This window comes from Trachypithecus francoisi, unplaced genomic scaffold (genome assembly GCF_009764315.1).
Source record: "Trachypithecus francoisi isolate TF-2019V2 unplaced genomic scaffold, Tfra_2.0 Lachesis_group11, whole genome shotgun sequence".
Lineage (NCBI taxonomy): Eukaryota > Metazoa > Chordata > Mammalia > Primates > Cercopithecidae > Trachypithecus > Trachypithecus francoisi.
The window spans coordinates 88,063,251-88,079,570 of NW_022681456.1; the positions used below are offsets into that span (position 1 = coordinate 88,063,251).

The following is a 16,320-nucleotide window of genomic DNA, read 5'->3' on the forward strand; positions in this document are numbered from 1 at the left end:
CTTTCATCTTGTAGCCATCTTATTTAGGAAGCAAAAAGGCAGAAGCAGGTTTGCATCATCCAGTTCTCAGCTTGGCTGTACTCTTTGGCTTAATGAGTTTAGGGTCCCAAGATTTAATTTCCTTTCACACCCCCATCTCTACAAAACAAAACTAAAAATTAGCCAGGCATGTACTAATAGCTAAGACTACTAGCACGCACTTGTAGTCCTCGCTATTCAGGAGGCTGAGGTGGGAGGATCCCTGGAGCCCAGGAGTTCAAGGCTGCAGTGAGCCATGATCATGCCACTGCACTCCACCCTGGGTGACAGAGCATGACCCTGTCTCTTAAAAAAGAAAAAAAGAAAAACCCTCCCTTTGTATCTAATGACAAAACAGTCTTTCCCTTGGTGGAAGAGCTTAGGAGCTTTGGGAAGACTGAATGCACAGTAGGTTCTTCATTGTCATTAGAATCTATGCTAACGTTATCAATGGTCTTTCTTTTATTGAGTACCTAGTAAATGTAGAAAACCAAAGGCCCGAGATGCATTTACTTTACTTGCCATTAAATTAGGCAGTAGCTTCAATGCCATAAGGGTAAAATCTAATGAGCTTTGTACTCTTTTTAGAGCAGGTAAGGAGAATTGAGGTCTCAGCCTTCACAGATGATGATATGGCCCTTTGGGTCCTAGGACTATTTATCTTAGGAGCTCTGTTTGACCCCTGGCAGACTGTTGTCTTTAGCTAAAACACACAATATGGTAATTAACCACAATATGGTAATGTTGAGAACAGCAAGGAAAACCTTTCGTTTCCAGAACTTCGTGACCCTTTTTGAAGAAATCCATTATTGTCTAGTAATTTTATTACAAAAGCACATTGGGGTTTAAAAATGTGATTATAATCACGCAACAAATGATTATAAAGTTATGCCTATGCTAAGATTGTAACTATATGAAAATTAGATACATATTGACAGTAACTAGAAGGAAACATTAAAACAGCTGATTTTAGAATGGCAAGATAAGAGACTTCTTTTTCTTTTCTTTTTTTCTTGCTTGATTTCTGTTGTTGTTACAGTATTGTTTGTACAATACAAGATTGTCAACTAAACATGTATACTGTGCTTAAAATTATAATTCACTTATACTACAGACATTAAAAAATTATACTCCACCTTAAATTGAATGTAGAAAATATGGAACTTTTCTACCTTATCTTTAAAAACTATTATTTATTCTGTGACATTAAAAAGAGAACAACTGCTAGCACAATTCTTAAAACTAGCAGAAAATAATTTATCTTCTTCGGCATCACTGACGACAGCCTAAAAAGTTTTATTTCTTTAATAAGAGATGGTAGAACAAAATAACTTATTATTAAATTTTCTTTCTCATTATCTAGTAGGCCAGAGAACATCTCTGAAAAAAAACCACCATACATTTGAGGAATCTTTACTGGAGCTAGACCAGAAAAGACTTCACCTTATATTTGCCTGGTGACTACTAGTGCTTAAAAACAGAGAATGCTGGCTGGTTTCTAACAACTAGAATTAAATCCCTAAACTGTAGGTCTGCAAATTCAACTCAGAAAATAACCATATAGTTCTCCTGTTTCTTAGCCCTCTATTCGGTACTTAAACCCACAGGGACCTGTTGCCTATAAACAAAACTGAATATAGAATTAGGATAAATCTCATCCGGAATCAGCATTTCCTGCTGTCCAGAAATTTCCGTTTTTTTTTTTTTTTTTTTTTTTTTTTTGAGACGGAGTCTCGCTCTGCCGCCCAGGCTGGAGTGCAGTGGCCGGATCTCAGCTCACTGCAAGCTCCGCCTCCCGGGTTCACGCCATTCTCCTGCCTCAGCCTCCCGAGTAGCTGGGACTACAGGCGCCCGCCACTTCGCCTGGCTAGTTTTTGTATTTTTAGTAGAGACGGGGTTTCACCATGTTAGCCAGGATGGTCTCGATCTTCTGACCTCGTGATCCGCCCGTCTCGGCCTCCCAATTCCGTTTATTTTTTAAATCAAAGGACTCCTATCCATAAGAATTGGGTGCCTTTTCCTTCTGGTGTGTCATTAAAACTCAGGTCTTTCTTTGTATACCTTCCATGCAATTCAATCCAACAAAAATGTATCTAGTTGAGTGGCTTCCCAGAGCTGTTAGGTCAACAGGCTCTACCAGGAGGCAATGGAAACACCTATTGGCCCTTGAACACTGTGTCTCATCCATTGGTTATCACAGTTCATGCTGGACATCTAAACAGTTCAATCAGGAATTACTGGACTGCAGGTTCCTAACCTTCCTCTTTGCATGACTGGTTATATGTGGTGAGAGTTATCAGTGGCAAAAACAAATAAGTCAAAGCTACAATATAAGCAATCTTCTGAGCAACAAATGAACTACCCAGTACTAGTAAATTGACTGCCATGCTAAAAAGAGTGAACTCCATTCTAAGAGCAATGGGGACCAATGGGGAATGACTTTGATCTAATAAAGTTCCCCAATTGGGTCAGTTGGAATTGGAATTGTTGAACTGACCCAAACCAAGGCAATGATGGTAGGAATAGAAATGGGTTAGATAATAGAGTTTAAATGGATAAAATGATGCAACAAATTTGATGCAGATTAATGAAGAAAAGCACAGTATAAAGACAGTTAAGAAGACATTAGAGTTTCTAGCCTGGATTACTGAGTCTGAGTGATGCCATTAATATAATTGAGGAACCACGGGGAAAAATTGGTTTAGGGAAGAAGACAATGAGTTTGATTTTGGATATAATAGGTTGAAAGAGTCTGAAGGGACATCCATGGGGAATGGCCCAGCAGACCATTAAGATATGCCAGGGCTAGAAAAGAACATTTAACAGTACAGACTTTGAAATTAAATTCTGGTTCTGCCACTTAGATTAAGTGGCCTTGTATGAGATATTTAAACTTCTGAACCTTCTATTTCTTTATCTAAAAAAATGAAGATAATTACGTTAGAGAATTTTGTGAGCACTAAATAAGAAACATGTGTGGAAAGCACTTACAATGTCTGACACATAGTAAGTACTCAAAAAAAAAAGATTGAACCACTGCAATAATCTCTTTCTATTCTCACTGTTTCATACTTTACCTCCTTCAGTCCACCTCTGCATGGCAATCGAAGAGATCTTGTCATAACAAAGATGAAATCCCTATCACTTCTTTGCTTAAAATCCTCTAAGGTATCCCTCTGAACCATGGTCTATAAGATATGGCATTTCTATTCCTTGGCCTTTGACCTTTTGCTGTTAGCATCCTTTTGCTATTAGATCATATGACACCAACTCATGGAAGCTTTTTGGTGATTGTTTTTTCATCTATCCCAGGTACCCTCTATCCTGTTACTCTGTTTTTATTTTATCTATAGAACATTACTATTTGAAATGAAAATTTTAAACATGTTTACAAGATGTTGTCTGTTCCCTCTGTTCAATAAGAATATCAGTTCCTTAACAGCTTATCTGTCTTATTTCCCACTCTATCCCCAGTACCTGGCATAGAGTAGTCTCTCCATAGTCATGAATGAATGAATGAATGAATGAAAATATATGGAAGAATTGTGAACCCTTAAATATAAAGTGTGCATTCCACCTCCAGTAATATGAAATAGTCTGACTCAGAAACATAAGCCCATGATGTTGAGCTACTGTAATCTGGATGTCCCAATGAGGTAAGCCAATTAACCTCTCTGGCCCCCATTGTCCTCACTGTAAAAGAATGAACAACTGCCACTCCCTTGCCCAAGACGGATGCAGTGAAGAATAAGTGAGATGAAATCTGGCCTATGTCTGGAGTTTTACAAGAGGAAGACATTCTATTTAGCTGTTTAACCCATCATAAAGATGACTGGCACAGTCCAAAATGGCATAATCAAAATTCCTGAAGTCACATCAAATCACTAGACTATGATTCCCCAAAAGGTCCTGAAACAATAGTCTATCAGAATTTCCACTGAGCTACAATGATAATGTAAATCCCAGGATCACAATTCACTGTGGTAGTTCCTGAAACATTATAAGAAACAAGGCCACTCCCCAGATGTATTAGCAATCACAAAGAGAATGCAAAATGCCTCCTGACAGAGCATGATCAACACCTCAATTTCCAGACTCCTGGATTCCCTCTCTCTGTGGACACCATCAATCACAGGAGCCCACTGCTGAAGCATTTGGTCAGCACCTACTAGGAGGCTTACTCTCAGAAAAGCTTTTTGACATACAATCAAACAAACTGAAGAAAATATCAAAGTCTTGAGCTCCGTTTCAGGCCCAGGAAATGGAAGCTGGCCTTACAGGTGAACAGATAATGGTTCAGCTCAGGATGACTCTGACTTAAGCAACATCCCTCTCTAGTTACCCACCTTCTGTGAAGGCTCTATGAGAACAAAGAGATCCAGAAAGCTCATCATACTTGGTATAGAAATTAAAGGAATTAGTGTTTCACTTAGGTGGCCCCAAGTTATTTTAATTTTGTTGCTTAGGAGTTGCATAACTTTGGGCAAGTTATTCTAAACTTTCAGGGGCTTCAGATTTTAATTTGTAATGTGAAGATAATAGTGCCTGTCTTTAGTTGATTGTTTTAAGGATGAAAGAGATAGAATAAAATGTTACGCATGATCAATGAACACCAACTATTCATATGAACCAATAGTTAATAATAATCAATTATCATTAATACCTGAATCCAAGTTGTTTCTCTTTCATTCATCCAGCAAATATGAATTGGGCATCTGCTTGATGCAAGGATTTGTGTTAGAAGCTGGTGACGCAAAAATGAACGTGGTAAACTGATCCCTATCTTTGTGCAGTCAACATATTTGTAAATAGGTAATTATGGTGTGGCATAATAAGTGTTACCATGGGAAGAGTTCAGAGTGTACTGAGAGCATCCAGATGGGACATCAAACATGGCCCAGGGAGTCAGGAAGGCTTCTTGGAAGAAGTGATGCTTAAGCTATGGATCAAGGATGTCATCCAAAAGGTTGGGGAGGATGGAGTAAAGAAAATCCTATGCAGAAGAAATGCTATTTGCAGATACCTGAAGAATAGAGAGCAAGGCACTCTCAAGTTGCAGAAAATAGGTTTGCATATGGTAAAAACGGGTTTTGTAAATTCTTGTTAAAAAAGTTTTTACTTTAATCTGAGAACCATCTGAAACATGGTTAGATTTAAGCCGAAGAATGACTTGGTTGTATTTATGTTTTAGAATGATAACTCTGGCTGCAGTGTAAAAAAATAGACTAGGCTATGAGTCTATGAATTAAAGAGATATCCTACAAGGATGTAGACCAGTGGACATATTCTACAGGTATCTTGAAGTGACAATAACAATGACAATGACAATTACAGGACTTTGCAGTTGATAGGAAGGTAGAAAGAGGGAGAGAATGGGGTGGAAAATGAACATCAGGTTAAATGGTAGTGCCACTCACTGAAATAGGAAGCACAGAAGAGGAACAACCTTTGAATGTTCAGTATAGGATAAGCTGAGTTTGAAATGCCCACAGAGCTCTCAGGTGGAATATTCAGCAATAAGGTGATTAATCAGGCCCAGTGATATGGTTCAACTGCGTCCCCACCCAAACTCCATCTTGAATTATAGTTCCCCTAGTCCCCACATGTCATGGAGGGACTCAGTGGGAGGTAATTGAATCATGGGGGCAGTTACCCCCATGCTGCTGTTCTCATGATAGTGAGTGAGTTGCATGAGATCTGATGGTTTTATAAGGGGCTTTTCCCTCTTTGCTCAGTACTTTTTTTAAAAGACAGAGTCTCACTCTGTCACCCAGGCTGGAGAGTGCAGTGGCATGATGCTCACTGCAACCTCCGGCTTCCAGGTTCAAGTGATTCTCCTGCCTCAGTCACCCGAGTAGCTGGGATTACAGGTACCCACCACCATGCCCGGCTAATTTTTGTATTTTTAGTAGAGACAGGGTTTTGCCAAGTTGGCCAGGCTGGTCTCAAACTCCTGACCTCAGGTGATCCATCCACCTCAGCCTCCCAAAGTGCTGGGTTTACAGGTGTGAGCCACCACACCCGGCCAGGAATTTCTTAATGAAAATTTGCTTGTGTATATGTGTCCTAGGTGGCATTATAAATTGTATTATTTATTGTATGTCACAGTTAAAAAAAAAAAAGTACCTGTACCTGTAATATAATATAGGCTCCAATGTGTTTGTTGAATGCATAAATGAAGTGATTTTATAAAATATATTTGATTTAATAAAATCTACTCCCAACTACAGCCTTGTGAGGTAGGAATTGTTGTGTCCATTTTAAAGATGAGAAAACTAAGACTATAAGGGATAACTGACTTGTCCAGATAACAAAACATGTAAGAGTAGGAATTGAGAGTAAAATTCAAATGTGGCTGGCTCTAAATTCAAGGATCTTAACCACAGATGGGTTGTTCTTGAAGTACTGGACATGGGCTGGCTCACATAATGTCAGGAGAAATGAGAAGCTCGGAGGGAACCCCGAAGAAGCCCGGTGTTGGAAGATGGGCAAAGGAGGAAGAGTCTCAGAAACACCAGAGGAGCAGCCAGAGAGGAGTCTTGGGAAGGAAGAAGAGCACACCAGGAAGGAGGGAGAGGTCCCAGTTGTGAAACGGCCCAAACTTCAAGAAAAATAAAGACTGAGCATTTGTTAAAGATGTTGGCAAGAACCATTTCAGTGAACTTATAGAATGCTGAAGAGTGAGAGTAAAGGAGAGGTAAATATGGACAACTCTCAGGAAGTTTGGCTATGAATCAAAGAGAAGAAGACGCAGTCAAGGCAGGGTTTCTGCATATTTATTTACTTGTAAGACAGAACATTCTGAGGGTGACTATATATTGATGTAAAGGTTGATATCCTGAGAGAGGATAGTTAAAGGAGCAGGGTTCTTGAGAAGATGAGAGGTGACAAAATCCAGGTAAGAGGTAGGGTGATTGGCCTTGGATAAAGGAAGGAATGCTCTCTTGTTTAATGAGAGGGAAAGGGAGAAAAGGTAAATGCACAGAGACAAACTGCAAGGCTCTATAGCAAGATGTTGCCGGAGCTCCTCTCTGATGGCCTCTTTTTTCTCTAAGCCACAGAACGAGAGCTTGTGCTGTGAATGAAGAGGAGGCAGGGAATGTGTGGAATTGCCCCCATTAAAAAAAAAATAAACAAGGTTGTATTTACATTTGAATGAGCATAAACCCTCAGAAGCCTGTTCCTAGTTTTCCAAAAATCAGAAAGCCAAAACTTCTCTCCATCACAGAGCACTGCAGGAATGGAAATACAAAATGTTGATAGACGTGTACTGCAGTCAGTTGAGAACAGAGGAGAGGGCAGACCAGGAAAGCCGGATTATGAGGCAGCACAGAAAGTCCAGTTGAAGGTGGAGCCCATGAACTTTTAGTGACTCCAGTCAGCAAATGTCCTGGAAATGACTGGAAAATCTCTTACTCTAATTGAGCTGTTTAACACATCAGGACTTCAGTAATAAGAATCTTACTTCATCCCTCCTGTGAACACTTAAAGCTGAAAGAAACAAACACCCAGCACAGACTAAAAGAAAAATATAAAAACATAGCCATTTTATGGGACTTATTGGACCCTCAAGTGTATAAAATCTAAAGCAAAGTTGTAGCCTTTTGGCACCACCCTCATTTGAGCCTTATGCATTTGTTGGAAGTTCCCAATCTTGTATTTATAGTGCATAAGATGATGTTAGTATTACTTGATTTATTTGAAGTTAGATAAACATAAGCCCTCAAAAACCTGTTTGGAGTTGTCCTAAATCAAATTTTTAAATGCCCTCTATCACTGTGTAATGAGATAACAGGGATACAAAATATTGAAATTAATTTCATTCCCAATGGTAAAAGCAAGTTCTTATTTTTCTTTATCTGAAATGCTTGACTGCTCCATTTATACCACCATGCTCATAGCCACTCGCCCCCACTCTGTTCCAATGAGTCAATATTCTCCTCTTCCCATAAGGCTCCCAACATCTCTGCAGAGCCCCCCAGTGCCTTTATTGCAGACACACTGGCAATGGAATGTGCCCTTCAGAATCCAGTGTAGCTCTACAAGGCAGGGTTACATCTGCTCTCCAGTCACACCCTGCCTAACCCAGGGCTGACCTAAATATAGAGCTCAGTAGACATGCTGAAGGCCCACACAACCATCTGGTGGGAAATGTTGGATCCCTACCTTACTCCACATACCCCTAACATTCCAGATACACCAATGTCAGAGACATGTGAGCCAGAGCAACTCCATCTTGAATAGGAGCTGGGTAAAATAAGACTGAAACCTACTGGGTTGCATTCAAGTTAAGGCTTTCTAAGTCATAGGATGAGCTAAGAGGTCAGCACAAGATACAGATCATAAAGATCTTGCTGATAAAACAGGTTGCAATAAAGAAGCTGGCCAAAACTCATCAAAACCAAGATGGCCATGAGAGTGACCTCTGGTCATCCTCACTGCTTACACTCCCACCAGTGCCTTGACAGTTCACAAATGCCATGCCAATGTCAGAAAGTTACCCTATATGGTCTAAAAACGGAAGACATGAATAACCCACCCCTTGTTTAGCATATCATCAAGAAATAACAAAAAAATGGACAACCAGCACCCTCAGGGCTGCTCTGTTTATAGAGTAGCCATTCTTTTATTCCTTTACTTTCTTAATAAACTTGCTTTTGCTTTGCACTGTGTACTTGTCCCGAATTATTTTTTGGGTGAGATTCAAGAACCCTCTCTTGGGGTCTGGATCTGGACCCCTTTCCTGTAACACCAAGATTTAAAATGGAAAAATAAAGCCATAAGAGTACCAGGAGGAGAAATAATTGAAGAATTTTTTCATAACCTCAAAAAAGTGGAAAAGGCCTTTCTAAATTTTTCCATAAAATTCAGAAGCTATAATATCAAATATTAAATGCATTTGACTACATAAAAAATAAAAGTTTCTGTATACCTCAAAACACCATAGGTAAGATCAAAAGAAATTGTACTTTACATGACAAACCAAGGACTAATTTATTCCCCAAATAAAGAGCTACTATAAATCAATAAAAAAAATTAAAGGCAAAGGATTGGAATAGCCCACAGAAAAGGAAAAAACAAATGACTTAATTATAAATAGGTACTATACTATTCATAATAAAAAAGATGTAAATTTAAGCAGATCAAAATATTTAACACATTGTGTTGGCAAGTATTTATAGAAAAAGGCACATTCTTGCTTTGCTAGTGGGAATATGAATTGTCATAACATTTTGCAATTTGACAATAATCACTAAAATTTAAAGTACACATATTGTTAGAACCAGAAATTGACTTCTGGGTATTTATCGCATAAATATATTCCCACAGATGAAAATGCATCTTTGTAATAGCAAAAGATTGAAAATAACCTAAATGTCCCATGATGGAAGATTAAGACAATATTAATAAATATTGAGATGGGACGATCTCCAAGATATGGTTAAGGGGAAAATAGTGTGGTTCAGAGCAGTGTATAGAGAATATGATCACCTGTACTAAAAAAAATGCACATATCCTTATATATGCATATGATTGTAAATATTCAACACACCCCCATAAGTAAATATGAGAAACCATTAACAGTGATTGGGAAAGGAATAAGATGGCTGGAAAATAAAAGAAAGAAGGATATTTGTATTCAACATATTGTATGTGCACATTGTGAATTTTTTAACAGATGCTAACAAGTTAAAAATATTAATATCCAGCAAACTAAATGAAGATACCACCAACTCACATACACATAAAGCTGACTTAACACTATAAAACTGTGGGAAGGCTGATCAATGATCAGGTGAAATCACCTCCGAAAGTTTTTCTCTCAATATGAATTCTGGGCTGGGCAAGGTGGCTCACGTCTGTAATCTCAGCACTTTGAAAGGCCAAAGCAGGCAGGTCCCTTGAGGTCAGGAGTTCAAGACAAGCCTGGCCAACATGGTGAAGCCCCGTCTCTACTAAAAACACAAAACTTAGCTCAGCATGGTGCCTCATGCCTATAGTCCCAGCTACTCAGGAGTTTGAGGCAGGAAGATCGCTGGAACCCAGGAGGTGGAGGTTGCAGTGAGCCAACCTCCACCAAGCCATCGCAGTCCAGCCTGGGCGACAGAGCCAGACTCCGTCTCAAAAAAGAAAAAATAAATAAATATGAATTATGGATGAACACTTAACATTCTTGTGGGCACAGAAAGCACACATGCAGTGGCAACAGCACCATTGCTTCCGTGGAGAGGAACGGAACAATTCAAGTCACTGATGTATGAACCTAGGAGGTTCTTTGCAGGCTATGACTATGTGATTCTGGCTTATTTTCCATCTTAATTAACTGCTATTTTTAAAAATAATTTGTAATGATATCATTAGAAAAATTAAAATAAAGAAAAAAGTCCCTAAATGGTCCTGACTCAAACTTGAGAACTTATTTCCTCTGGCCTCACTCAAGAAGAGAGAAAGCCGAAATGGCCTCAGATAAGTTTGAGTCTGATTAAAAGCTTGCTCCTAAAACCATATTTAAGCCCTTGGTGGACTGTTTGTCATCAAAGAAATCTGGCACATCATGCAGAAGAGAAGGATTAATGTGACTACCAAGTAAACCTAACAGTGAAATCCAGCCATCATTACTCAAGTTGATGAATGGTTTAGAGTGCTGGTACACTATTGTAAAACACAGTTGACTGTTTACAAGACAGAGCAATTTCTTTTCTTACATTTTCTCCTCCAGCATTTCTGAGCAATTACATTAGGAAGTGGCTGTTTACCCTGGCAGCTGGGCTCCATATCTCCACCAGTGGAGAGGCAATTCCCCTGGCTACAAATACCCATAGAGCTTACTCATTACATAAAAAGGAAGTTCTGTTTGGTAAGAGAGTTTAAAGAACACACTTTAGTACGTGCATTAAACACTAGTGTTAATCATTGCCAGAAAGGACGAGTAGGCTACAGGCAAGTTGGTGAACTTAAACCCAAACTTATTTTGATAAAATTTGGTACCTTGAACTCTAGATCTTTTGTGAAAACTGAGGCTGTAGGCCCAGCACTAACGAGAGTGTCAGGAACTTTCCATTGCCATTATAATTCTAATAAATGTATTAATGTCTTAATGTGGTAAGTATGACACTTTTCTTCGCTTCCTCATCTAAAGCAATAAGCCTGGCCTACTTAACTATATTAGGGGTGATGATGAAATTCAGTTAACTATACCTAACACCCTATAATCCTTGGTGTGGATAGTTCAAAAAATAAATATTTTTTTCTTAAATGTAAGCAAAAATGAGAAAGTAGAAAATATCTATTAATAGTTTCATCTATCACAAAACTTTATAGCTATAAAAGACATCTATGGGGAGTGTATATTCAGGGCAACTTGAATCTATGCTCCCTGATGCAATATTTATCTATATGTCTAGCAGCTATACTCACAAATACATATGTAGTAATTTTTTCCCAATTTGCTTGTACATTTCCTTTCTTTTCTAACAATAGACAGAAAAAAAATTATCTCTGGACACTTCCCAAAGTGGATGCATTTTTTTTCCTGTCTGGGCACACAGCCAATAGAGATTAAACTAGGAAGGGAATTGATATGACCATGGGTGAGTATATTAAACCCTCTGGATGCCAGTTTTATTCTTTGTAAAATAAAAACTAGACTAATAAGTGGTTTTCAAACCTCAGTATATTTTAGGGTTACCTAGGAAAGCAGGTCTTGGCCATCAGGTTAGGATCTGTGCATTGGTATTTATTTTAACAAACTCCCAAGAGATTCTGATGTACGCCAATGTTAGAAAATTTCTAAATCCAAGTATTCCTAAAGTCACTTCTGGCTCTAACAAGCATTAATCTTTTTTAAAACATACCTTCTTTGCATATATAGAAAAAATTTTTAAGTGTAGAACTCCAATTATATACATACTTTGGGGCCATTTTTTCTCTTTTCTATTTTTGTGTGGCTTGCCCTCCTACTGATCCTCCCATGGGCCCCACGGTAACAATCTATCAACGATCTTTATAAAGCAGGCACGGGCCTTCATGGTCCCTTATTCTAGATTTGGGATGCTGAATCCCAAACTTCAAATGTATTTTTTAATCTAACTGAAAGTATCAATTATGTGCAAATCCTCTGTTTCCTCTCTGTTTCCTCTGTTTCCTCTCTGTCTCCCTTGCCACCATCCAGATAACCTTGTTCCAACCGATTCTGCACAATCAAGATTGTCTGCCTCTGTGCCTCCAGGGTGAGCTCAATGCTTAGCGGGCACTTAGGAATTGTTTGTTGACTGACTAACTGGCTTTGGAAAGGGAGAAACTCAATCTTTGCTGCTGATTGCTTGGTGACTCTTAGTGAGAGGTTGTCTTTACTAGGAGTAAGAATATCAGAGATTCATGGAAGCAACAAAGCAGTCGAAAGCCAGAACCCAAGTCTCCCATGAGTCCACTGAACTCTCTCAATTCACAGGCAAATGAGACTCTGAAGTTGTACCTTGCGTATATAAAAATAAAAGGAATAAATAATGGCTTCCTTCAAAATAAGTAAATAGAGACCTACCAAAGATCACACACCAGTCCAAATAAATGCCATGTGGCATTTCATAAAAGTTCTTATGCTTAGTCTATTTGATTATATTTGTTAAATTTTCACAGAAACTGGATCAAGTAGAGAAACTGAATGTATTGTATGGTGTTCTATTTGAATAGTAACAAGAATAATACAGCTAATTTGTAATTTGGAACAGGCAAAAAATTAGTAAGTTTTTGCTGATGGGTGGAAATCTTTGTGAGACTGAAATTTGATTCATTTGCTTATGGAACCAAAACACTGGGGGAATATGTTCCCAATGAATCACTATGGATGAGAAGCTGAGGTATGATTTACCACCTTACAATGCATTAGCGGTTCCCTGCATATTTTACTTTATGTTCATCCAAAACACCCAGATTAATAACCGGGCACAAGAGTGTATATAACATCACAGTGCCCATCTCTGAGGTGCCAGGAAGAATCGTGCCAAAACCACCCGGAAAATGGATTGTGCTGCCTCCCTTGGCAACACAAACCAGTATGTAATAACCCTCCTTGTCAGTTTACCCTTCTGTTGCCATTAATGTAGATTACAAACTTAACCAAGAATTCAGCAAAAGATCCAAAGATGAACAGAGCATGGCTGACTACCCACCCTCAAATCTATAAAAAAATTAATACAGAGCATACACCTCAACCTGTTCTTAAAAACACTCTCAGAGCTGTCACAAGTGCTAGACAGTTCTCCACAGAGAAGACCTTGGTCTTCAGGATGTCAGGCAAACCTCCTGACTCAAGCACTGAAATAAACACAAATCACCATTATGAAGTCAAATCTATAAACAAGCTGGGAACCCAACCCCAAATCCCTCAGATCCACACCTATACACTCAGTGACTCATGTCTATGAGCCATGGTGACCATGTCCAGGGTTGGGGTCAGAAGCATCAGGGGAAGTGCAACAGCAAGGGGACTCTTCCACAGCCTTTGCTGAGGGTTCTTCAGTCCTTGGTAACTCTGCATTCCATTTATGATGCCTGTGAGGAATACAAGAGGAGCTTCAAATAAGCACTGGATATATGAGCCTGGCGCTCACAGAAGGCAGAGGGGGATGGACATGTGGGAGTTTTTAGCATGTGATAACCATAGCAAAGCCTTGCAAATTAATAAGGGCCCCTTTAGATCAAAAAATATGTCCATTATAATTTTGGCCAGGCTTCCCAAAATAGACTTTCTGCATTATTACAGTATTTTAATTTTGAAATTTTCATAAGATTTACTCTGTTGCAAATTAACTGTTAAAACTTACACAAGTCATTTAATTAAATTATTAGGTTCTTGGTTTCTTCAGCTGACAAGCTGAGATAAATAATAATTATAAACTCTAACTTCAAACATTAATCTGAGGATCAAATGAGAAGACAGATAGAAAAGCACTTAGAAGATTTAAAACATTATCCAAATGAGACATTTTATTTCTGTTAGGATTTTTTAATTTTTTAATTTTGAAATTTGTCATAAGATTTACTTTGTCAATTCCTCCTAACAGTGTCGATTTCTCCTAAGCTTGCCTTTCAGTATTGGTGTTTGTCCTTTGAGCCCAGTCCTCTCCTTCCGCTTTTCACGCCCTGTCTGGTCCACATCTGTATGAACTACACTCCGCTGATCGGTGTTACTTTCCTACCCAGCTGGCTCCTAGAGGGAAGTCAGGGTTCACAGAGGCTCCCTCCAAATGCACAGCCATCAAGGAGAAACAATATTTGTCAGCTTCGGCTGCCATAACAAAATATAGACTGGGTGGCTTAACCAACAGAAATTTATTTCTCACCATTCTGGAGGCTGAAAGTCTGAGATGAGGAAGCCAGTATGGTCGGTTTCTGATGATGCCTCTCTTCCTGGCTTGTGGGCAGCTGCCTTTATAATGTGTGCTCACATGACCTTTGTGTAAGAGAAAGCAAGAGAGAGCTCAAGCACTCATATCTGGGCCCCACCTTTACAACCTCATTTAACCTTAATCATTACTTTATAGGCTCTATCTCCAAATTCAGTTTCATTGTGGGTTAGGGGTTCAACATACGAATTTTGGAGAGACACAATTCAGCCCATAGCAGCAATGCAGACAATGAGAATACTCTAAAGCTAGTCCCAGAAACAAAAGTAACCTGAGGAGATTTTATTTAATCCAATATTAATTTGCTCTTACCTTCCACTCTTTCTTTCACCTGCAGGGTCTTTCTCATGAAAGTGGGATGAGGGTATGCAGTATTCTCTTCGCAAAATGCGGTCGCATTTTAGAAATAGAATTTCTTGCAAATTCAGAGAAAAGCAATGGAAATGTACTCCCCAAACTATAAACAATGAAGAGTTCCCAGGTGGAATTGGTAGAAAGATAGGGGAGATGGAGGGTTGGTACTATGGTGTTTTCTATTCTACATACTTTATATTATCCATTTTTATATCATGAGAATGGACATGTATTACTTTGCAATTGAAAAGAAAAATAAACTGTAAATGGAAAAAATAAATTGAACCAAAATGCTGACATTTAAGGAAATGTGTTGTGAATATCAAGCCTAAGGGAATAAAAAAGTTGACTTTTAGCATACTCTTTAGGCAACTCTGAATCACACTCCTGAATTCTCCTACTTGTTTTTTCTATGATTTTAAGCTGGAAATAGATTCCTTAAGAACTTTAATAAATTATTAATTGTTAATAAACAAAAAGTTGAAAATCTTTAGAAATAAGGTTGCCTTTTTAAGTTACATCTCTCATTTCTTTGTGTATTATTTTAAAGATCTAATCTAAACTTCTATTTTTTTAAAGACTTGGCAAAGCATAAGATTATTCGCAAATTATTTGAGAAAACCTATTTAAAATAATATTTTATGTGTTGTGGGTATTTTACATTATTCTAAGTCATGTAATCACACATGACATGAAAATGACTAATGAAGGGGGGTAGGTTGGGAAACAGCTCATCTGGCTCATCTGTGGAGCTCTGATCAGGTGATCCCTCTGTCACCAAGGGTAACTCATTTTTTCCTGACTAGAGAGCAGTTGGTTTCCCTATATGTAACATAGGGACTGTGAGAATTTAGGAAAATTTGTCCTCAGTAGAGTATGTCCTTGAAAAAGTTTGACTGCTCAAGAGAGTCCTATACATAGTAGGCATTCAATAAATATATAGTAAAGAAATAAAATTGGTAAAATTACTAGCCACACTTGCAGACAAATGACATATTTAACAATTGACCTTCTAAAAATTGTAACAGCTAGAAAGATACTCTTTCTAAGACCCAGGTTTATTCTGAATTGTACATTTTTTGCTAGATTCAAGAAGGATTGGGAGGATGGAAATCTTAGACCATCAGAGCAGGCAGAAAAGAATCAGGAACATCTTCATAAGCACCAAATCCAGTAAATGCTTTTTAATTGAATCAAACAGTTTGGAGTTGTTCAAATAATTTCACTTCTCTTAATGTTCCACTATTAAACACTGAACAAAATGCAGCCACTGTCCTCAGGATGAAATAGATTTCTCCTACCCTTTGAACTCAGCCAACTTTCTCCCAGTATATTTTTAGACTGCACAGGAAATACTAAAGACTAAGGAAGTTGGAATGTGACTGACCTTTTACCTGTAATGATACCAGCAATGCCAACATTCGCCACCAGTGCTGTGGGGACAGAGCTGACGAGAACGCTTTGCTACGGAACTGAACGGCTTCTTTTCACTTGAGTTGATATATATTCCTGTAGTTTTGCAATGCCCTATAATTACTTTAGA

The 16,320-nt window shown here is 38.4% G+C and overlaps 1 long non-coding RNA gene across 2 annotated transcripts in view; it reads right to left on the bottom strand.

Moving 5' to 3' along the window:
- LOC117090239 overlaps positions 1 to 14,438 on the bottom strand; it is a 164,555-nt gene extending 150,117 nt beyond the window's left edge. The window contains exons 1-2 of one of the 2 annotated variants that reach the window (XR_004439942.1): positions 14,361 to 14,420; positions 13,415 to 13,569 (exon numbers count right to left, since the gene is read on the bottom strand). This is a non-coding gene — a long non-coding RNA (uncharacterized LOC117090239). Of the gene's footprint in view, positions 1 to 13,414; positions 13,570 to 14,360 lie in introns of both variants that reach the window. The other variant, XR_004439941.1, reaches the window with a different exon arrangement.
- Positions 14,439 to 16,320: the final 1,882 nt, after the last annotated feature.